The sequence below is a fragment of the Narcine bancroftii genome, chromosome 10 (assembly GCF_036971445.1).
Source record: "Narcine bancroftii isolate sNarBan1 chromosome 10, sNarBan1.hap1, whole genome shotgun sequence".
Taxonomy (NCBI): Eukaryota; Metazoa; Chordata; class Chondrichthyes; order Torpediniformes; family Narcinidae; genus Narcine; species Narcine bancroftii.
Window position 1 is genome coordinate 79651576 of NC_091478.1, and position 25180 is coordinate 79676755.

Genomic DNA, 25180 nt, shown 5'->3' on the forward strand with positions numbered 1-25180 from the left:
ATACACTTAGACCTTACGTTTAGTTGGAAGGGATTTGTGTGGTTGTGTTACCTTATTCTCCAAGAGGAGACTTAAATGATTAGAGTTCCTGAAGGCAAAAAAGTTTAAAGTTCAAAGTTCAAATTTATTGTCAGAATACATACACATCATATGCAACCCTGAGATTCTTTATTTCCTGTCAACTGTACTCAAGATAAAAGAGAGAAATGTAAACAAAGAAAGAAATGTAAACAAAGAAAGAAATGTAAACAAATTGACTGTGCAATATGGAAAAAATACTCTGTAATAAATAATGTGCAAAGTAAAAGTTTTGAAATGAGTCTCTGATTGCATTTGTTTTGCAGGTGGCTGATGGTGCAGGGGTAATAATTGTTTCTGAACATGGTGGTTCAAGTCCTATGGCATCTATACCTCTTTCTGATGGCAGCAGCAAGAACAGAGAATGCCCTGGGTGGTGTGGATCCTTGATGATTTATGCTGCCCTCCAACGGCAGTGTTCCACGGAGGTTTTCTCACTGGCGGGGAGAGTCTTAACTGTGAAGTACTGCGCTGTGACTACTACTTTTGCAGGGCTTTCTTCTCAGAAGTATTAGTGCCTCTATCACAGGCCGTGATGCAGATAGTCATCTCACTCTCCACAACACATCTGCAGAAGTTTCTCAATGTTTCCAACATCGTACCAAACCTATGTAAATTCCTAAGAAAGTAAAGGAGCTGATGTGCTTTCTTTATTGTGACATTGGTATGTTGGGTCCACGAAAGATCCTACAAGATGTTGACTCCGAGTAATTTAAATTTGCTCACTCTCTCCCCAATGATCAATTGATTGTACATCTCTGGTTTCCCTTCTTGAAGTCAACAATCAATTCCTTGGTCTTGGAAACATTGAGTGAGAGGCTATTACTAATGCACCATTGAGCCAAGTTTTCAAAAGCTAATACCCAAAGAGGGAATCCAAAAACTTAGATCATCCCTCCACCCGTGAAGCAGTAGAAGGCCTTACGTTGAAAGCCAGCAGACATTTGGAACGCCATTGCAGCTGAGCTGACTCAGTAACACATTTTACAGCAAGTATTTCATTAGTAGCATTTCTTTGAATTATTGCATGAGCATGTTTGCTTCCTTGTGGAAGATCTTCTTTTCTATGGATGACTCCATTCTTATGTTGCTGCAGATCCAAATGTTGTATACTAAGTTGCATTAGGGCCATAGGCCCATCTTTCTTCTCGTGCTTCTGCACTAATTGCAGGGATTTGCTTGATGCAATGTATCAGTAAGCACTATCCATGGTGCAAGGTCCTGATCTTGTTTGGTGATTAATTTTACACTCCAATTCATACCTGCAGAACGAGTGCTTCATCTTTGGATTTTTGGGTCACAGTGCCTTCTGGAACAGATTTATTGTTCAACATTACAATGGCATGTGATTTTTCATTAACTAGGAGGCTGAATTTCAAAAAAACTATTTATAATCAGAATCAGAATTTATTGCTGTGAATATGTCATGAAATATGTTCATTTTTAGCAGTATCACAGGGCAATCATTTATATAAACGTTACAAAGTAAATAAAAATAGTTCCCACGGTTTATTGTTCATTCAGAAATTTGATGGCAGCAGGGAAGAAGCTGTCCTTGCGCCGTTGGATGTTCATCTTCAGGCTCCTGTACTTATTTCCTGATGGTTGCAGAGTGAAGAGGGCATGACCTAGGAAGTGGGGATTCTTGAGGATAAAGGCTTCTTTCTTAAGACAATGCCTTTTATACATGTCCTCAAAGGAGTGAAGACTGTTGCCCATGATTTCACAGGCCAAGTTAACAACTTTCTGGAATTTGTTCTTTTCTTGAGTGTTGCAACCAGTCAGGTTGCTCTCCACGCTACACCTGTAGTTTCTGAGAGTGTTCGGTGACATACCGAATCTCCAAACTTCTCACAAAGTCTAGCCGCTGGTGAGCCTTCTTCGTGAATGCATCAATATGCCTGAAAATCCCTTATCTTTTTAACATTGAGAGCTCCTTGGCAAAGTCTAGTAAATCTGTAAATCTTCCAATCAAGGTACTTTCCTGGAATGAAAATAGTGACGTGCGCTAATTGATGCAGTGGACCCTGACTGACACCTCAACACTGCCTGACACCCTCGGTCATTATTTCATTTACCTTAGCAATATTTGACATCAACCCCTCTATAGAGCCAACCCAATGACAAAGGATAACCCAATAAAAACCAAGTGGATGAACAAATGGAATTGTCCAGGTTACTCAGCAGTTTGAGGTTTTTAACCAGGATTCATTGTGAGGCGCAAATATGGAGTATATTAAGTGACTAGGTACTTAAAGTGAGCCATTTAACTAAAGATCACATTTGTCTGATTGTTTATCCAGCCAAAGCCTAACTAAACTACGTAAATCAAGCGGGCAGGTTTCTTTTGTGACAAATTATAATGATGTTCCTGCATCTTCTACACGTCTGGAACATTGCTGAACATTGCCAATTATATGTATTTTATTGTATACTCATAGCCCCATATGAAGATTGTAAAAAGTATGTTAATGCTTGATGAGATTGGTGGTTTGATATACCAACTTAGTTTAGTTTATTGTCACGTACACTGAGATATATTTCAAATTTCTAGCATTGCAAAAGGTCACCACCCTTTGGTGCAAAAATTTCACAGAAAACATGATAAGAGCAAAGTAACAAGATTAATGCAGACAAATGTCAAGTAATTTACTGTATCTGGCAAATCAGATTAATTCATATCAGCTTCCTGCCTTTCCAGAGGCTGCTCGGTCTTCAGTGGATGGATGGGAATCTGTTACAGTCACTCTATGCCCTCAGACATCGTATCTCTGTAGTTGAAGGTAAGGGCATCGGAATCAGAGAGCTTAAATTTGGGGATCACCAAAGGAGAACAGAAATCTCGGACAATTGTAGAATTAGAGGTGATAAGAAAAGATAAGGAGAATTTACTCAATATGCCTGAAACAAAATGCTAATATTTTAAAAAGGGGTTAACTCAAAAAAGATTTTAATTGGCGGCCTTGAGATATACTGAGGTCATTGGAAGGATTTCCATTATTACATATTTTTTCACTTTCTCTCAGCTACCTTTGTCTATGTGTTTCAGAACTTGATTTAGTTCAGAGCAGCATGGTCATGGTCCTATTTCACCTATCCCGTACCACAATTCAATCCTTTATTGCTCAAATACTGCTATATATTTCTAGATTATGGGAAGAAAGATTGCAATTTTAAACTCCAATAATAGTTCTGTTTTACGTGTCAAGAATTGTTTAGCAGGGGATTCAGCACATGACCTTCTGAAGGTTGGTTGGTTCTTAAATAACAATAGGTTTTAATAAATGGACATGATCAAATAGTTTCTATTTAACATTTCAAAACAGAAGTGACAGTTGAATTCCTCAGGCAAATGTGTAGATGCCACTGACCATTCCCACAAGATGAATTACTCATTACCATCTGTTTATCTGCTTATAAAAGGTCCCTGCTCCAAGCAATAGAAACCTCTAATTTACAAAGATTGATCATTTTGCTTGCAGGCTGTTATTTACCAAGTTTCTTGGCTCATCATTTCCTTTTGTAATTTCATCTTCAGCTAATTTGGGGCATTTCTGCAATTAGACATCCATGTGATCCTCAGCCTGCCATTTTCCTTTTTGGTCAGATTATGCCATTAAGTGTTTTGTGTCAAATGTTGATTGAAATGTGGCTCGTTTCTAAGAAAAGCAGACTGCACTGATAAGCAAATGACAAAAGAAATCACCTGCTGGACTGTGACAGATGAGAGAAAAGCCTCACTAACAAGATGACCCGAGACAGCACGTCAGGGACACAGCTGCATCTTCAGGACTCAAGCATGCATCCTTCAAGCTTTTACTTTGAAACTCTGCAACAAAGTCTGCCAGTGAATAAAACGCAGGAAACTTTGCAATCTTAGAAAACCAAAATATGTTTCAATCTGAAGACATCGTCACAAGTTGTTCTTTTAAACATTTAAACAGGATCACAGGTCAAAATATTAATCTTGCCTTTTTTTTGTGTTGACACTTCTGTTTCCCATTTCTCACTGATTGGAGTTGTGTGTTCCTCATTGATTAAAAATATCCTAGGTTCGTGTTGACTAAGGATTCACAGTTCTCAATAAACTAGAGGTTCCCATTTCTCACTGATAGTAGGGGCCAGGTTCTTTCTAATTGTGGGTACCAGGCTGTTACTAACTGAACATTTCCATTTTTTTTCCTCCACAGAACTGATCAAACCTAGGATTCCAAAGGATTGGTAGTTTCCTTCTTTGAGTTATCTGTTTCTCACTGATTGAAACACTAAAATGGACGTACAGGGATTTCATCAATTGTTGGTACCTATTTCCCACAGACTTAAGGCATTGAATTCTCATTGAAAGAAATACAGGTCTCATTGTCTTGAAGTATCATCTCCTTATTAATTGTAGTCACCCAGCTTTGCTAACTGAATATCTCCATTATTCATCGATGTGGATTTACCAGGGGTTCTCACAAAATTATGCTCCTGTTATCCATTGAGTGTAATCATCTGCTTCTCATGAATTGGTTATTTTGTCAGTGATTTGACATACTATTTTCACTGACTGATTATCCCCTCACAGGCAGATTATCATTTCACACTGAATAGAAATATAGTACTTTGTTTGAACTGATTGGAAGATTCCACTTCTCACTGATCTGTATGTTCCTGTTTTGTTTTTCACTGACAAGAAATAATAGGTTCACATTGACTGCAGGTTTTAAGTTCATTTTGTGATGGTGCCTACTTCTGACTGACTTGGCTGCTTCTCTTTACTGAGCTAAAAGCAACTGCCTCCTGTTGGACTTTCTTAATGAACTGGAAAGACCAACTTCTCTCTGTCAATACCCTCAAATGAGTGGAGATTATTGCTTCTCACTAACTATCTGTGTCCACTTTTCATTGACCATGGATACCAGCTTCTCACTGTTTGGAAGGATATATTTTGTACTGACTTGAGGCAGCTGTCTTCTCATTGAACTGGAGTTAGTGGCTTCCCAAAGAAATGGAGTTTCTTTTTCTCACTGATTTGAGGTATCTTTATCAATGACTGCTTCATCTCGAACTGGAGCCTTTTATTTCCCACTGATTGCAGGTAAACATCCCTCTGTCGCAGCACACAAGAGGTTTAATTGAACCAGCTCAGGAGGTTCCAAGTGACATCATGACCTACAATGTGATGACATTATTTGGAACATGCGGAGTTTAAATAAAGCTACAGGTGACTGTTTGAGTAAACAACTTTTACTGAACTTTGACTTGACTACGTCTGATCATTTTCTCGTTCTTCATTTTGCACTGTGATACAGTTGCTACATTGGTGACCCCGATGGGCCCAAACAGATTTTGCACCCAACATGGAGAACGCAGTGGTTTTGCTCAAACTGCCTGTCTTTTGGACCACTCTACCTGAAATGTGGTGCGGGCAGTCTGAGGCGCAGTTCCACATTCACAAGATAGAAGTGGATCATGTGGTAAGTGCCCTTGACCAGTACATGGCGAGTTGAGTGGTGGATTTTCTTCAGGAGCCACCAGGTCTCGTCAAGTATGAAGCCCTAAAAGCCCTCCTTCTCTGGATTTACGGTCTCTCACAATGCAAGTGAGCTGCACAGCTCCTCCACATTGATGGCCTAGGGGACTGCGCCCCTTCAGTTAATGAATGACATGTTGGCACTGGCAGATGGCCATAGGCCTTGCTTGCTCTTCGAGCAATTGTTTTTAGAGCATATGCCAGAAGACATCTGCCTCATGTTGGCTGACAAGAAAACTTTGATAACCCTTAAACAGTGGCCACCCATGCACACATTCTGTGACACGCAAAACAGCAAGGTGCAAGGCCCACAGAAATTAGTGCTACATCACATCCAAAAGCCCAGGCTCCACAAGTACTGGTGACAAGGGCACACTTTCCCCTGGAAATGCATGACTCCGTGACAATGGGTACAGCGGCTGGCCACCGTAACAGCCTAGTCTACATCTAGGATGACCTCTCCCAGCACAAATTTCTTGTCGACTTGGGCGCGGAGGTTAGTGTCCTTCCTCCTTCGGGCTTTGACACCTGCATGGGTCCAGTGCTCACTGTGTGAAACAGCAAAGTGCAAGGCCCACAGAAATTAGTGCTGCATCTCACCAAAGACCAATGAAGAGGCCTTCACATTTCTAGTTGATTTAGTCCCCCTGTTCTTCTTGAACTGGAGATGATGCCTCTCACTGAATTGGAGATTACCATAATCATACTGACTGGAAGGATTGGATTCTCACTGAACTTGAGATACTAGATTCATGTTAAATGGAGAGACCAGTTTCTGACCAAGCAGGAGTCTCCTGTTTTTCACTAAATGAAGGTTTTTCTTTCTGTCTGACTGAATGTTTGTGTTTCTCTCAAAATTGAACCCGTGATGATTTTGGCTCATCGATCCATTTTAGCTCATAAGACCTCAGTGATCTCTCCATTTTCTGCCTGGGGCAACAGCAAGCTTCACACATGCTGACTACCTTCTTCCTCTTGTCCCTGTGGTCCTTGCCAGGCTGACCACTGTCTTTTCTGCAGGAAGAAGATTGCTGACAATATCTCCCATTGCTCTCACAAATAAACAGATACAAATTTGGCCCATCCATACTAATCCTATTTGCCTGCAGTCAGACTATCTTTCTGTGCCTTCCCTATTTAAATACCTGTCTAATACCTCATAGGTATAATAATTGTGTCTGATATTACACTCTGTATAAAAAAAACTTACTTTGAATCTCACACCTCTTACCTTAGAACTAAACCACCTTGTTTTTGATATCCTTACCAAAGGAAAAAAAAGATTTTAACTCTCTTCTCATAACCTTAATATACTTCCATCAGGTCACCTCAACCTCCATGGCTCCAGTGAAAAAAAGCCTAGCCTATCCAATCTCTTCCTATAATTAAAATGTTCTATTCCTATAAAATCCTTTGAAAGGCTCTGCTTGCCACCACTGATTCTAAACAGGGTCTAGATTCAATGGGTGAATCTCGCAGCCAGGCCATCTACAATTACATCAACATCTTCTTACTATCATGTCTTCATTTGGCTCTCAGGATTTTGAGAGGGTACCTGAGGCAGATGTGAATAATGTTGGCTCCTTTCTAGTGTTTATCAGGCAAGTGAATATATCAGATAAATCAGTGTATTGGAATAAAGGCAGGGATATCTTCTAAAGTCCCCTTGACCTAGAACAAATTAATATCCATTGCTCTGGATAATAAGATCCTGGACACCTGGTGCCAGAAGGGGATCAGGTGTATCAAGGATTGTTATGAGCAAGGGCAGCTTATGTCATTCAATCAGCTAAGGAATAAATATGTTTTGTCTAATAAAACTCCTGTTATTTTCAGCTAAGATTGTTCTTAAGGGATAATTTGGGACTGACTATGGCCCTGCTTGTTTGTAATGACATGGAGATTCAAAATTTGAAAGGGAAACATGTGTAAGTTCATCTCTATGATGTATCTCCTATTCCAAAATGAGGGCCTGAAGCCGGGCTTACACAAGTCAAGGGAAAGGTGGGAGATGGACTTGCGCACAACAATGTATGAGCGGTGCTGGTTGACTCGTGTCTGGGCAGCATGACAGCAGTTATTAATGCCAGGTACAAATTAGTGCAATACAATTTCCTGCATCAACTCTACCTCACACCATAAAAATTACATAAATCTAAATCAGACAATTCAGAAATGTGCTTTACATGTGGTGTGGAGATTGGAAACTTTATCCATTCAACCTGGCTCTGGGAGGATCTGGGGGACATTCTGAAAAAAATTACAAAGGTGGATATTCCCCAGGATCTGGAATTGTACCTTTTGGGAAATATTGTGGACATGAGTTTTAAACTGTTCAGATACCAAATTCAGTTTGTGAAGTTCACCTTGTAGGTAGCCAGGAAGTGTATAGCGGTCACGTGGAAGTGCGATTCCCAACTAAATATTACACGATGGAATGTGGAAATGCATTGTTGTATTCCCCGGAGAAAATTACTTACAACTTAAGGAGGGAATGTGATATATTTGTTGGGGTGTGGCAACCCTATCTGCCACACATTTGTACACAGACTTAATTATATCCCTTCTGAATAAAGGAAATACAACAATCTGTGCCAGTAGTGAAATGATTGAGATTAATGAAGTGGGTCGTGGCACAGATGATGTGCTCTAGTATTTTGTTCCTCATCTTTTTTTATTTTAGGTTTCTTTGGGTTTTTCTTAAGTTCTCTTAAGGGTTTGTGATTTTACTGATAGTTGGTTCTTTTTATCTGTTTAATTTATATAATCTTTTCTTTGTTGTATTAGGTTTCGGAAGGAGGGGAGAAGGATAAGGGCAAAAATAGACTCTGTATGTTATAGACTATTGTTGAAAGAGATTGTGTAGTTTGTGTGGTGCCTTTGGGGCAGAGCTACAAGCAAAATATCCAACTCAAGTTGCGGTGAGCAAAAAACTGCTTTAATCGGTTTTACAGGCAACTTTAAATTCAGTTCCGGTTCGGTCGCCCTGAAACCAGAAGTGACATCACGATGCTCCTGACACATTCCCCAGTCTGCTGACTTCGTCCCATCTTAGTGCGGACCCCTGGAACATGTGGAATCACAGGGAAAATTCGAGCGTGAAGTCTCACCCCTTGACTGCCACTACAGTTTATTTGGATTTGTATGAGTCTTTGAAAATCAAAAATAAGATGTTCAAAACAGAAGTGAATATAGCAGGAAAGCTCTGAAGCTTTTTGCATATTTTCCAAGTGTCTGACAGACAGGGGTGATTAAAACTGTGTCCCCGTGATATTTCCAAAAAGAAAACAAATGTTTATTTTTGTTCCATTGTAAGAGATGAATCTGGGTATAATGATGTCAGGCAATGAATCATGACCATCAGATTGTCAAATGCAAAATTTTGCTGATGTTTCAAAGTGAATATAAAAACATTCAGGCCACAGCTGTGAAGAAATTACTGGAAAAATGTAAAGGCAGAACATTTTTAAGCATCTACAGGATGTCCAAGTTGGAAATTGGGGAAGGAAAACAAAACACAACGGAATGTTTATGAGGATAGAATAATGGTGGAGGAGGATCATGGGAGGGAAGTGAAAAGGACCATAGTGATTGAGTTTCTTTGTTGCACAGAAACAGAATTTATCTGTTGGAATAGACACACATAATTCTCTGTGAAGCATTTGACACAAATCAAGGATGGCTTGCTCTATCTCCAGTTCTCTTGGTTCTGAGGTGGTTGATGAATCCAGTGTGGAATCTGCAGGTGTCACAGTTGGGATATGATGTGCTTGAAGAGGAGGAGGAGAGTGGGTATCTTGGGAGGTGAAGCATTTCTTTGACCGCTTACATGTTCTCCTGATGAATGAATTGGAGATTTTCCATGCCATCCTGTTTGCTTCTTCCCAATTTGAAGAGTTGGGTCAGAGTGAGGGTTTTTTATTTTATGAAAAAGCTTTTGAACTGTTTCCTATGTCTATCTCTCTACATTGCAGACCCAAAGCAGAGCATTTATTTCAGGAGTCTGCAGCTGGGTATACAAGTATTGTGATCTGCTTTCAGAGGTAATTGAGCATAATTAGGGTTTCAATATCCTGGCTAAATATCTATAGATATGAATGAATGAATGGTTTATTGTCATCTTGATAAGTACAATGTACAAATGTAATGCAAGTCTTACTTGCTGTAATTTTCCATGCATATAAAATATAATGCATAAGAGAGAAAAAGAGATAATATAAAAGGAATTAGAAAAAAAAAATTCAGTTGTTTTGTAGTACAACAAAAATTTGCTGAGTTATTCATGCCCATTGAAGCAGTGGAGGCTACCTTAGTGAATATATTTAAGACAAGGTTGGATAGATTTTTACAGAGTATGGGAATTAAGAGATATGGGGAAAAGGCAGGTAGGTGGAGATCAGCCTATCATCAGATCAGCCATGATCTCATTGAATGGTGGAGCAGGCTCGACGGGCCGGATGGTCGACTCCTGCTCCTATTTCTTATGTTCTTATGTACATCAAGATCTATGGTGGTCTTGCAGTAATGGATAGGGCTAGAACAAGGATGGTTAAGGGCCTGATAACTGCTGGACTTCAGACTTCTGTATCTTCTTTCTGATGGAGCAACGAGAAGAGACCTTGGGCAGGGCGATGTGATGTTGGCAGCTTACTTGATATAGCATGCCATGTAGATATCGCCCATCTGCAAAATGAAAAAGAAAAGATCAAAATTTAATGTGTTTCCCTCTCAGGTTGAGGCAAGAAATAATGAAATGACAGGGGAATTAATAAATATTTTGTATCTGGATTCATAGAAGAGCCATTCAGAGATTGTGGCCAACAATATATCTAGAACAAAAGAAATAAACATATGTTTAAAAAAATGATAGATCCGAAAGCTATTAAATCTACAGGACCTAATGAACTGAAACCTATGGTGTTGAAAGAGGTAAGGATGAAGATGATTGGTTGATATCTTCCAAAATTCCATGGATTCTCATTCAGCTCCCACATGGAATATTGAAATAGTAAGACTATAAGACATAGGAGCAGAAATAGCTATTAAGCCAATCGAGTCTGCCCTGGCATTCAATCATGAGCTGAACTATTTTTCCACTCAGTGCCACTGCCTGGCCTTTCCTCCATAACCTTTGATGCCTTGGCTAATCAAGAATTTTCAATTTCTCCCTTAAATACACCCACCAGCTTCACCTCCACCATCATTTCTGGCATCAAATTCCACAGATTCACTACCCTCTGGCTAAAAATATTCCTCTTTTCTAAGCTTCAATTCTGAAGTTGTGCCCTCTTGTCCTGGACTCTCCAACCTTCCGACATCTACTCTGTCCACGTCTTTCAACATTCAAAACATTTCAATGGGCTCCCTCCTCATTCTCCTAATTTCCAACAAGTATAGGACAAGAACTGTCAAACGCTCCTCATATGATAACCCAGTCATTCCTGAAATCATCCTTGTGAAACTTTTCTGAACGCTCTCTAATGTCAGCACATTCTTTCAAAACTGCTCAACAATACTGCAAAACTCCATTATCAAGGGAGACTCAGAAAATACTTTTAAGAATTTTTGAAAGAAATATCATGTTTAACAAATCTTTTTTTAAATCTCTTTGATGTATAACTAAAAGAACACACTCAATCAAGTCTGTGAACATTGTGTATTTAAACTTTCAAGAGATCTTTGATGAGGTTCGGATCAAGACCTCACGGGTGGGATGGTTGGTGTAGCAGTTAGTGCAATGCCTTTACAGCGCCAGCAATTGGGAGTGGGGTTCGAATCCTGCGCTGTCTGTAAGGAGTTTGTACATTTTCCCTGTGTCTGTGTGGGTTTCCCTGGGTGCTCCAGTTTTCTCCTACTGTTCAAAAAGTACTGGGGGTGTAGGTTCATGGGGTGTAAATTGGGTGGAATGGACTCGTGGGCTGAAATAGCCTTTTACCATGCTGTATGTCTAAGTTTAGAAAAAAATTAATTAAAATTACAAGAGGTAATTAAACAAAGGGGATCAGGTGCAATAGATTTGTGGAGTTCAAAGATTATACAGCATGGATAAAAGCCCTTCAGCAAACTCATCCATGCCAGCCAATTTAACTACCTGAGCTAGTCTTTCAGTCTGAAAAAGTCTTTTAAAGGCAATTGTACCCTATTCTGCCTCTTCCTCTGGCAGATTATACCCAGCATCCCTTGTGTAATGTCAATTGGGGTTTAGCTAATAGACACAAAACAGAGAAAGAATGAGTAATTTGGGGATTGGGAGCTTGTGACCAGTGGAATGCCTCAGAAATAGGTGCTGGGGCCTCAAATAGACATAACATCTGAGTGAGAAGACCATCTATCATCCTTCAGGTTATCTGATGGCTAACAGCTAGGTGGCAGTGTGAGCTGTGAGGAGAATCCAGAGTTCAGGAAGAGGCGAATTGAACGAGGGAAATCATGGCAGATGCTGTCTGATGTGGCAACATATGAGATTGTTCACTTTCACAGAAAAGGAACAGAGGGCAGAATACTTTTTTTTAAAAATGGAAAGAGATTCAAAAATGTTGGCGTTTACAATGGTCAGTTTTCTGTTGTTGAAGGCCGTGCTGGTGCATTGATATATTTAATCATTGACGTTTGCTTTCATTGAGAGGAAGCTCCAAGAAAATAGAAGCTCGTCATCTCTTATCAGAGATTTTTTATTGCCAGAAGTTGGCCTTGCACTGTGATGTAGTTTGGTTCAGGACAATCATTCTGCAGATATTCAGATGATTGTCAGATGTGGAGCTTGGACTTGGATCATGTATTGTCCAATGAGGAATGGTTAATTAGTAATCTTGCCAGATGGGGGCTATGAGGGAAGAGCCCGCATAACATTAAAAACTTTTCCATTGTAATGGAAAGTGAAATTGTTCACTCCAAATCCAGAATCATAAATCTAAACTGGGCGAGCAATGAGTGTAACAGACGAGAGAGTTTCATCAAAAGGCATGACAATGGATAACGCCCTAGGTGAAAGGTCGGTGCGTAAAGTGCCTGAAATTGAAAGTGATGTATTAGCATTGATTGAAAATTGTCTGATGGACATAAAATGGAATATAGGAATAAATTGTACTTTTGGGGTGGCAGGCAGTGAGAAGTGGGAAAGAGCCGAAATCAGACTTTTGGCCTGAGTTTTCAATATGTGTTCAACAATTTGAATGAGGGAGTGGGATGTAATATTTTAATGTTTGCTGACAACACTAAACTGGGCAGCATTGTGAAATGCAAGGAGGTTGCAGAGAATCTTCAGGGTGACTAAGATTGAGTGAGGAGGCATAATCACGGCACATGCAGTATTACAAGGATTTAATGTGACCTTATCCTTATTGGCAGGGAAAGCAGAAAGAAGGTGAATTATTTAAATAGTTTTAGGTTGGGAAGTGGTGATGTGTAAACAGACATGAATGTACACTTCCACCAGTCATGAAAAGGAAACATATAGATGCAGCAAGAAAGCAAATGGTATATTGGTCTTCTTTACAAATGGTGTTGTGTGGAAGAAGAAACATGCCTTATTATAATTACACAGGACCACGGCTGCAATGTTGGGTGCAGGGTTGCTCTTCTCAACCAAGAAAGGAAATACTTCTCATAGCAGGGCTGAAGTAAAAGTTCACCAGCTTGCTCCTAGAACGGTAGAACTGTCATTTGATGAACCATCAGATATACAAAGTTTATTGTCAATGAAATGTATAAGGAAATGAGAGGACATTTAATTGAAGTTAGAAAATTCCTACAGGTCTTGACAAGCTGGATGCAGGGAGGATATTTGCCTTGGTTGGGGACTCTAGAATGAGTCAATATATGGGGTAAGGCACATTGATGCACAGCATCAAGAGGTGTGGGGACCAAGCATCATCTATGTACTATGTATCTATGCATTGCAGCTCAATGACTGAAGGGCCTTTCGAGGTTCAGGAGTGAAGACAATGAAACTTGAACAGTTTCCTAGTTGTTTATTGACTAGATGGTGAGGCTCCTTGATGGTAAGCAACAACATTGTTACAAGAGAGATTGAGAGAAATGTTGGGTCAATGATGCAGCCTTGCTTGACACCAGCCTGCAATGAGTCTGGCTTTGTTGTCATCCTGCTGGTTCAAATTGTACTTGTGTGCCACTGTGCAGATGAGATAGGATGAAGGCGATTTTCTGTGGCCAGCCAAAGTTGAGAAGGATATTCCACAGTGTCAGAGATCTGGTGTTCATGTTCAATGGGTCTTTAAATAGATTCCATGATTCAGGGAGCACCTCTGACCGAAAACAAGATACTGGTGATGACTTTCCCTGGGACAGACAGCAGAGAGGCCAATCTGTGAGTTGCCATAATTGGATCCATCTCTTTTCTTCAAGTGGTCACCATTATAGTATCTCTGCTGTATCCTCCTCTTGCAAAACATTGAGAAGTTGTGGTCTGCTAAGTTCACAACTTCAACAGGAATCCCATCTTAGGCCTTCTTTAGCAGTAACACACACATATATAAAGAATGCTGCTGTGGAATCACATACAGTTAACTTTCATTTAATTTAGATGGTAAAGTAATTTGCATTGTTTGTTGCTTTTACTTTTCAGGTGTTACAGATAGACGTCAATTGAATGTCTTTATTTTTGGATCAGTGCAAAATATTTTTTTTATTGAGGGTGGAAACTCATCTGATCAAGAACGCAGGTGGTCCATTTCCTGCTGTACAAGTCAATCAGCTTGCAAGGTGAGCTTGAAGTATTTCTGATTTCTCTGGCTATTTTGGGGGTTGGAGAATATTTGGCCAAGTTTGTGATCAATGAAATGCTCACAGACTAAATTATATAACATAAAAGTGGCAACTTATGACCTTTTCTCACTGGAAGAAGAAACAGACTGAACCTTCCAAACATTACTGCTAGTCTCTTCAAAGAAAGATATCGCTCATCATGTTGTTTCTCCTCACAACAAGCTATGTGCCTGCTTTAACAAATAAAAGGGTCTCTGTAAAATTCTTCAATGTTTATTTGAAGTCTGCTGAGTTACAAAAGTGGTGTGGAGATATGTTTGAAGTTTAGTCTGACATCCTAGATCTTTTTTTTACGATAAGAGAGAAGACTGTTTTATTTTTAAAAGTTATTACAAATCATGTGATTTTTTTTCCATCTGGAAATGTTCTTCCTCATTTTTGTGTATGCCTGATTTGTTAATTTTAGGGCATTTCCAGCCTAGATCTGAATGTCATATTATCTATTGCAGAGCCTATTATTTTCATTATAAATCTGTCTCATTCAATCCTCTGAAGTTCCTTTTAAACTTGACAATAAAGTTGATAAGGTTCAATGAAGATGATGAATTATATTTATATTAGCCCCCTAACATATTGTAACAGCCCAAAATGTTTTTATTGGAGCATTATCAAACAATAAATATTAAAAAAAACTCCAACAAAAGCTATGGAAAATTGGTTACATGTAACCTGATTGAAGGAGTATCTTTTAGGTTCTGACGGAGAACCTTAAAAGGAACAGGGAAAAGGACTGAAGTTTAGATGTGGGGTGAGTTAATGAGTTAGAGCCCAGCCAGCAGAAAATGCAATCACATTATTAGAGGGATTAAAATCACGAATACACAAACAAGCAGAAGGGGAGGTGTGCAGGATGCAGGACTGAAGGTATATGCCAAAACTGAGAGAAGGGGATGTTGGTGGGGGAAGTGATGCGCGGGACATTTCTGCTGACTGAAGCCATGAAGGAACTTAAAAAATAAAGATATATAAGCTGATGTTAATGTTCTAGCAATTCAGTTGGAAGTCCATTTGTTGTTATTAAGAGGAATTTTGATTCATTCCAATTTATAAGACACAGTATACTGAGCTGTTAGATACCCAAGTTAGTTTAACGCTACTGTTAAAGAGAATTAGCAAAGTTACCAATTAAATTGATGATATCTAAACTCAAGTAAAGAATTCTTATTGGCTGTGAATTTATGGTAGAAACAACCATGAGGACATTGGTGCCCCTGAGGCATTAAATACACAGCAACCTCTGAGGTGCAATAGTAAATCAAGGAAGCTGGTGTCCACAGAGAATTGAGTGTTGCCTGAAGCTTCACTTTTACAGTCTCCGGCCCAGGGATTTGCCATAGAAACATATGGGTGTAAAATAGTGAGAAGCACATGATCAATATCCATGAAGCAGGTCAGAAAAAATTAAGTCTTTTATTCAAGGGTAAGTCAATCTCATGTGATACTTACTCAGACAGCAGCAAGAGAAATTAGCCAAGACAGTGTTATATTTAAAATAATATTTTTATTATTAATTGCCCATAATATAACACCTTATCTAAATTTTTCTAACTTAACCTCCAACTATGTGCAAATATACGTGTGTGTGTGTGTGTGTCTTTATAGAAATACCCTAAACAATTAGAGATCAGGCTTAATTCTGGAATTAAGTTGAAAGTTTAGTCTCAGAAAATCCAATGTTGTCATGCAGGCTTTAAATTGATCAATCATGGGGTAGGTGGGAGAGACCGGGGTGACAGATTGTTGTAAACTCATAAAATCCTTGTTGAGATGCTTCCAAAGAAATGTCCTCTTCAGATGAGTGGCAATCAAAACTCCCCTTTGTGTAGGGATATGAAGCGGGTGATTTTCACAAAGCTTCCAGAACCCTTTCACGTGTCAGCCGAAATGATCCTCTCAATGGTCGCAATCCAAATGCAGTATTCCTCTCCTTCCAGAACCCTTTCACGCGTCAGCCATTCAAAGTGATCTTCTCTTTTGATCATGGTATGGTACCCTAATCCCCCTTCAAAAGTGACCATTCCTTTGGCCACAGTGGGGTATATTCATTCTCCTTACAGAGAGAAATCATACAAATTGTCTATTACATGAGGCCACTTCAGCACAGTATCCCTTCAAAGAGATGCTTCTCCAAGTGCTGCTTCCTTAAAATGGCCCCAGATCAAACTGAGTACTGTTTCTTTAACATGTTGGTCACATGGTCTCTGCACCTGTGTTTTCCAGGGCCACTTCCTCTCTCTTAAGAAGTAGGAAATTTGAGTACACGCTGTCCTTAGCCTATCAACCCACAATCAACCTCCAAAGCTTGCAGGGTTTGCAACTTGATTTGTTCTCTTAAAGTGACAGACCCAAAATGAACTGGGAGCACGTAATACATGATTCAAAAAATCTTAAAATCTGGTGAAAAATATCCCCTCACAGTAAGAATTAAAAAGGAATAAGTTTAATTAAGTTATCTGTTGGACATTAAAAAAAATAAGTTTATAACTACATGTGATTTGACATTGAATTAATAATTTCAGCTTACATTCAGCCAATATATAACCAAATTAGAATTTTTTGATTTGATTTGTTAAGGAGATTAAAAAGTTATTTGATCTTTGAAACCAAGTCACAGAGGTGCATGGAATGGGCCACGGGAGGAGGTAATTGAGGCAGGCACTATTGCAAAGTTAAAGAGAAAATTGGATGGATACATGGATAGGATAGGTTTAGAGGTCTATAGGCCAAATCAAAGCAGGTGGGACTAATGTAGGTGGGACATTGTGGTCAGCATAGGTAAATTGGGTTGAAAGGCCTGCTTCCAAGCTGTACAACTCTATGAATCTGTCACAGTGACATTGTTGAGAATACCACAATGATCTGGGATTCTAATTACTATAGATCCTAATGCAAAATCATGGAAATCCTATTGAAAAATCTGACTCAATATGAATGGCATCAGCAAAACTATAGCAAAGAACTGTGTGAAGGTAATAGAGTTTTAATGACCAGCACTTGGAGCAAATGTGGACCAACCAAAATTGATCAACTAGTTAGAGACCAGGCTCATCTGAACAAGCTCGATGTAAACATGAACAAAATATGTACAAATTGATTGATGGAGAATATTCTGGGACAATGGGATTGCTCTGTGGTTGGGCATAGATTAAATTGGCTGACATGGCCTCCTTATTTGTTCTTTGGGAAAAAGTGAAAATAGAATTCTCTTGGATCCATGGAAGATTGTGGTAGGATCAAAAAGAATGCACAAACAACACAACTGTATGACAAATTATTATGCTGTGCTTGGATTCCATTACTTTGAATATCTAGAACATGCCCTCCCAGGCACTAAAGTATCCTGTAATAACAGAGTAGGAAATAAGATCAGACAATCTGCCTTTAATTGCATACAAATACAGGTTAGTATACCTTGGGAAGGGGTGTGGAGAAAAGTGTGCAGTTTTCATGCCTGCAGCTTTTAGCTCTGTGAAAATTACTTGTTATTACATATTCAGACCTCCCTCGTTAAGGAGGACAAAGTGAGGAGAAGCAGGTAACGTCCGTTTTCCAGAATTTCAGTAACCAGCAGACTCAAGCAGCCAATTCACTTCCATGGCTTCTATCAATCCCCATAGGTGGCAGATACTGGGAGTTTTATTGTATGTAAAAAGTGTTGGTCAGTTAAGGGACGTGGCTACTGAGTAGCAGTTAAAGAAAGAGCAGACAAGGCTGGATAAAGCATTTCCTCCTCCCATGAGAGTCTGACATGGGCATTGCAAGTTGTAGCCGAGTCCAACAACAGAAACTCTGTGTCAAAGACAGGGAGGCAGAGCCAGGACAGTTTAATGACCTCATTGGGAGAGAGAAGAAAACACCACAAAGGTTTATCCAGATGAAAAATTGTTTCTGTTCCCCTGTGGTTAAGTATTAGGATTTCCTGTTACTCACCACTCAGGAATATAATATTTAGTAAGCATGACCCACTTTAGAATCAGGCTTTGGTAAGAATTTCTTGGTGTTTTAACAGATTACAGTAGAGAAGGAAGCCACTCATTCCAGGAAGAACACGCCTGTTCTCCAAAATCTTTCATAATTTTCTGAAAAGCAAGCATTGTTAAAGCCACCTACAGCCAACATTCAGCGCTCCTCCAACACTGCACTGGAATGACAGCCTTTGTTTGGTGTATTAGCGCAGCAGGTTCCCAGAGACCTCCTTTGGTGTATGGATAGGAGGTCAATCACATGAGCTATGGCTGATGTTAACATGGAAAGAAACTTAACAAGAAACTGTGATAGTAAGGGATACTATCACCAATGTATATATTTGTATATATTTGCATATAGTACTAGTGATTGGCTGAGAGCCGTAGCCACACGTACTGGCAGGTCATAAAGGACTGGTCGACCTCGATATACTACACTTCAGTCTTTTGTTAATAAAAGCCTTGGTTTGAGTCAACAAGTCTTTGAGTCATTCGATGCGCTACAGGAACCACTTCCATTGTCACTAGTACTCATGCACAACACAAAGAGGAAAGGACGCACGACTACTCTAATGATCATGATAGGGAAATATTTCACTGTAAAATAAGAGAGCATTGAACCTGATGCAGGATGCAGTAGCTAGAGAAGACCAAGTCTCCTTGGATGTTTATGCTTCTAATTCTTAACTGCGTATAAACTATTTTGTTCTGGTCCAAAGTGATAATCTTAAACCGATCAATATTAGAATAATTTTGTCATGGTTTTACCCATTGACAATCTATTTCTTTTTATAACAAGATTCTTCTCAACTGCTGTCACTGGCAGACTTGAAGTTGAGAGCTTATGTCCCATCTGTAATCATTCGATCGCCAATGCCGATTATTTGAGCCCACCAGCTGCATTTGGCTAGTTCACCTGTTCATCATCTCAAGCCACCCCTCCCCTCTGATTAACCAATCTCCTGAGCAGATCAACAATGTGCATCCATTTCTGGAGCTTTGACATCATATAGTAATGGTTGGCATCTAGGGTGGTGCGTTGTTCTATAATGCTATGCTTGCTTCGAGGATCAGTCAAATAAACATCTGCATTTTGTAACCAAATGAGAAGAGAGTTCAGAGATGGTTAATCGTCTGACGTGGTGTGACAGGAAATTACAGTGGACAGTTTCTACAGTCACTAATCATCAACTGAACAAGACACTCAGAAGGCGAGTTTCCAGAGCAGGTTTTTCTGGTTTGTTCTACACAACTTTCTTTTCTAGACAGCATCAATATTGATATCATATTTCTGTTAACACCCCCCCCACTTCTCTCTCTTTCCCTCATATTCTGTTTCTCTTCCTCCAGCTCCCCAACCCCTTCCCTTCCCTTTCTTCTCCTCTCTGCCTTCTCTTCCCATCACTTCTAATCTTCCCCCTTTATCCACCTATTACATTTTACCTGGTAGCTTGTGTTCCACCCCCTTCACTTTCCTCCCCCATGGTGTCTTTCGGCACTCCCGAAGAAGGGTTCAGGCCCGAAATGTTGACAACCTTTAACCTTCTGTGGATCTGTGTGACCTGCTGAGTTTCTCCAGTACTTCTGGGTGATGCAACTGCCGATCAGTGGGGACAAAAGTGTGAGTGGGCAGAGGATCAGGTTCAGAGGAGGCAGCTCTTTGGCCCACCACACCTTCATCCACCCTGGGAACATATCTATAATCCCATGTGCCTACTTTAGATCTTGGTAACTTAGGCTTTTATCCAGATGCTTCCAAAATGTTGGAAACAAATCAGCAGGTCGAGCAGCATCTGTGGAGACAGCAACATTTCAGATTGATGACCTTTTACCTGCACTAGGATGAAGTAGAAGTCTAATGTGTTATGTTGCAGGGAATTGGAAAGGTAGAGTGGAGCAAACAAAGGGAATGTCTGTGGTACGGTGAAGCCTAAGAGAGATTGAATAACAAAACATAGGCCATAGATCACTGTTGATATGTCTGATGGGAATTTAAATTGAAGGTGATGAAAAATGGCAGAGAGAGAAAATGACTATCTGGGAACTGTAATTTGCAAGACATTTCCATTGCTGGAAGTATGAAATAAAAGATTGATGGAAATGTCCTGCATATCAGCAAGTGCTTATGGAGAGAGAAAGATCAAGGTTCAAGGTTCCTTTTATTGTCATGTAATAATACATTAAAAATGTAATATACATGATATAGTTCAACTTTTCTCTGCCATAAGGCAAAGAGTTGCAATGAGCATTGCCCAGTCCCCTTAACCAATAGAAGAACCAAAAAAGAGCCCCTTCAGAGACACTGAGTGTCCATGGATTTGCCTCCAGCGCTCCCACAGCCTTTGCAGCAAGAGACACCTGTTCAAACCTTCGGCAACCTGAGTTCCAGATCCAAACCTCCATTACAATCAGGAAGCCTTCAGTGACCGAGTTCCTTCAGGAGTGCTTCTTGACCTCAGCACCCTCTCCAATCCCCATTCCAGTAACCGGTTCCCATGAGCCAGTTCCAGCTGCCCGGAACCTATGTGGGTCCTTTGACTGTAACTTGCCAACAGCCCATAGCCTGTGTGGATCTTTCAGCCGCTGAACCCCTCGTTGGTCCACTGCCTTGGTCACCATTCTGTAGGATCACTTCCTATGCAATGGAGTTAATACTAGCAGCTGAAAACCTTGTTATCAGATCTAGGTAGCTATGATGCAAACTACAGATTATTTTGGTTAAGTGTTTATTTAGACATACAGCACATTACCAGGCACTTCTGGCCCACAAGCCTGTTCCACCCAGATTAACCAATTAACATACAACCCCCAGACATTTTTGAAGGGTGAGAGAAAACCAGAGCACCTGGAGGAAACAAACGCAGACACGGGGAGAATGCGGGAAATCGTTATAGACAGCACATTTGAACCTGGGTCGCTGGTGCTTTGATAATGTTGAACTAACCACTATGCTAACTGAAAGAGGAAATGTAATTTTCTGAGCTGACAGTGGGCTGCACAGGAAAAGTGTTAAAAGCCAAAGGCTGAAATATCAGGGTGATATTTAAATTTCCTTTCTCCTGGAACCTCAGGATCTGCTTAAGGGATGGAATGGAAATGTTTTGCAAAGCACTCATGCAGCCTGCACAAAGTTTCTCCAATGTAGAGAACACGACATCATGAAAACCAAGCGCAGTACACAATACTAGAACACGAGCAAGTGAATCACTGGTGGAAGCAGCGTTCTGGAGCCTGGTGCTTAGAAGGGAAAAGGTGTCCTTATATCCTATTCCTCGAGATACGAATCCCAACATTGCATTTGCCTTCTTCACCACCAATCTGGAGTTTAACCTTTGGTGTATCCTGGATGGGCACTCCAAATCCATTTGGAATTCCAAATTTTGAATGTTGTCCCCATCCAAATAATAGTCTGTCCTTTTATTCCTTCTACCAAAGTGCATGATTGAACACTTTCCAAAGTTGTATTTCATTTGCCTCCTCCCTTCCTATTTTCCTCATCTAAGTTTCTTTTCATTTCCTACTCACTTCCTGCCCATCCATCTATATTTGTATCATCAGTAAAGTCATTTAATTCAGCATCAAGATTAATACAATGTAAAAAGTGGAAGAAGAGGAGGACTAACAATACTTTAACAATGGTTCTTCCATGAATATCCAGTGACAGATATGCAAGAACAATGCGATATAATTTCCTTGGCAAAGTACTACAGGAATCAAGCCTGTGTGTCTGAAGTGGCAATTGCATTATTAATGCAAGTGTGATTCATGATTGGAAGTGACTAGTTGAATTTTCCATATTGTATGATTTAACCCAGTACTTAATGCAAACATGTTCCAGTCCAGGAATATGTGTAGTGATGAAAATTGCATAGATTTCCAGGCAGGCATACTTCTATCTAATTCTATAAAACAAATTGATTCCCATTGAGTGAATCTTTTGCAAATCTTCTGAAGAGCTGCATATTGGGAAGAAGGTCCAAATAGAAGGAAGTCAAAAGGCATATCAACACATTGATCTGTTGAATATCACTGACGGACTGCCCACTCAGAACATCATGAGTAGTTTTGAGAAAGGGATTTAATTTCTTGAAATTTCAAAGTGATAATTTGTCAGAATCTGACACATTGTGATGGTCTTAACATCAGGATCAAAAGTGAAAACAATGCTGGAGAAACTCAGCAGGCCAACAGTGTACTTTATGTAGAAAAGACAAAGAGCCAACCAAAGATAAAGAAACATAACCAACATTTCAGGCTTGAGCCTTTCATCGATGTAAGCTCAGCATGAAGAAGGCCTCAAGCTCAAAAAGTTGGTTATGTATATCTTTATCTTTGCCATGTAAAGGACATTATTTGACCTGCTGAGTTTCTCCAGCATTGTGTTTTTACTTCAACCACAGTGTCTGCAAACTTTTGTATTTTACATCTGGATCAAAAGTGTTCTGCTTGCTGGGGTCACAAAAGGAAGTCCATAACACTGCTAAGTTAGGGAGACTTATTGAAATGTAGAAAATTAAAAACATCACAAGGACATTTTGTGAAACTGTTTTTCTGTGCACTCCAAGTCTTTTTGGTCAACATTTCAAGAAATAACACTAAGTAAGGGTTGAAACAGCAAGCAGTCCCCTGAGGACTTGGATAATGTAAACACTAGATTCCAAGAAGCAACCCAAACTAGTGTCCTAAGTATGTTACCCTCATTAATTTGCCTCATAATTAGGCACTAGAGAGAAAAAAAATGATTGGACTGGCTGCTGTGAAGATAAGGAAACTGTAATTACAGCATCATGGCTACTTGGTACAGCTGTGACCAAGGAGTGGCTGAAGAATTACAATTATTGAACTCTCCCTTGTTTTGTTTATTGTTTCCTGTTATTTTTAAAGTTGTGGAGTATTTAATAGTTCTGTGGTGAAACCGCTATTATACATATTTTTCATATGTAAATTAACATGACCTTTCCTGGCTGACCCTGCTCTCACTGGCTGGCTTGTGACTTCTCCCCTTTCTTCCCCATAAAGGTTGTCATGCCACAAGCCTGTCCCCAGTTCAAGTCTGGGTCAGTGTGAACAACCAACACAGGGATGCTGTCCATCTCTTGCAAATAAAACCCTTCAGTTTCGGCAACTTCAGCCTTTGGGTAATTGATCGTGCATCCAGTTCCAAACAACATTTTTTAAAATTCAAACATCAACATGCAGTGAAAATAATCTGTAAGGATAAAAGTCTGGTCAAATTATGGATTTGTGAGAATATTTTGGCTGTAGTGCTCTCTCTCCAAGATGTCTGACTGGCTGCATCACGGTCTGGTATGGGGACACCAATACCCTCAAGCGTAAAGACTGCAAAATGTAGTGAACATAGCCCAGAACATCACAGGCAAAACCCTTTCCACCATTAAGAACATTTACAGAGAATGGGGCTGTTGGAGAGCAGCAGCAATTATCAAAGGTCCACACCACCCAGCACATGCTCTGTTCTCACTGCTACCATCAGGAAAAAGGTCTAGGGACCACAAGACTCACACCACCAGGTTCAGTAACAGCTGCTACCCCTCCACCATCAGACTCCTCAACAACAAACTTAAGCAGGGACTAATTTAAGGGGTCTTAATTTGGTCTTAATTAATTTTTTTCCCTCTCTGCATTACACCCTCAGTTTGTTTCCATTTCTTTATTTGTTTACGTGAGTACATTGTGTATAGTTTATTTTTGCACTACTGTTAAGTGGTAATACCTCCTGGTGTGCAGGAAAATGTATGTGATGTCATGTATGAACTCAGACAATAAATCTGAAATCTGATATGTGACTCTTCACAAGGATTCAACATTATAATACCAAAACATTGTCCACTGGCTGCCATATTCTTATCCAAATAAGCTCCCACAGTTTAAAATTGTTATCCATTCTTGCATGGATAGAAGTTGTTGCTTTGGACACCTTTTACATAAACATGTAAACATTTTACATGCTGTAACATTTTCAGTTATTAAAATAAAATTATATAGGATTAAAAACGATCGTAGCCCATCTGCCTTTTTAGTGTTCATTCCATAGATGCTGCAACTCCCCAAAGATCAGTTTCACCAGTGATGGCCATCAATATAATATTTCATATGCATTATATAATTCCTGGAGTTGTAAATATTGTCCTGATCATTATCTTTGGTGAATTATTTCTTAGTTTTGTATTGGATACAAAAGAGATAATTTTCAATTGACCTCAAGAGAGTAAAATTTGGATTAGGCAACCCTTTTCAGAGTCAGGGGAATTTGCCCTTCCATTGAAATCAAAACTAGCTTTTGGATTGTGTCACAAATGAGTGATCTCGCTGTGAGTAACACAGTGTTCTGGGCCTCTTATTTGCTTATTTGTTCATCCGACTATATGGGCTGAAGATTTATCAGGCTTTTTGTAGACTGGGTGAGATAGGCATCTTCCCTTTGGCCTGTCCTAACCTGGATGAGATGGTCACCTCCCCAATGGCCTACACTGACTTGGACAAGGTTGTCACCTCCCTAATGGCCTGCACTGACTTGGATAAGGTTGTCACCTCCCCAATGGCCTGCACTGACTTGGACAAGGTTGTCACCTCCCAATGGTCTACACTGACTTGGACAAGGTTGACACCTCCCCAATGGCCTACATTGACTTGGACAAGGTTGTCACCTCCCAATGGTCTACACTGACTTGGACAAGGCTGTCACCTCCCCAATGGACTGCACTAACTTGGATAAGTTTGTCACTTCCCCAATGGCCTGGACTGACTTGGATAAGGTATCGCCTCCCCAGTAGTCTGTACTGATCTAGATGTGACTCCCACCTTCTCGCTGCCCTGT

General features: G+C 39.9%; 1 long non-coding RNA gene across 1 annotated transcript; it reads left to right on the top strand.

Annotated features, from left to right (window-relative positions):
* Positions 1–5278: 5278 nt before the first annotated feature.
* Positions 5279–18821, top strand: LOC138744827 (uncharacterized). The gene is made up of 5 exons (XR_011345781.1): positions 5279–5537; positions 8381–8514; positions 9568–9636; positions 14178–14314; positions 18387–18821. It is a non-coding gene; the product is annotated as an uncharacterized lncRNA (long non-coding RNA).
* The last annotated feature ends 6359 nt before the right edge of the window (positions 18822–25180 follow it).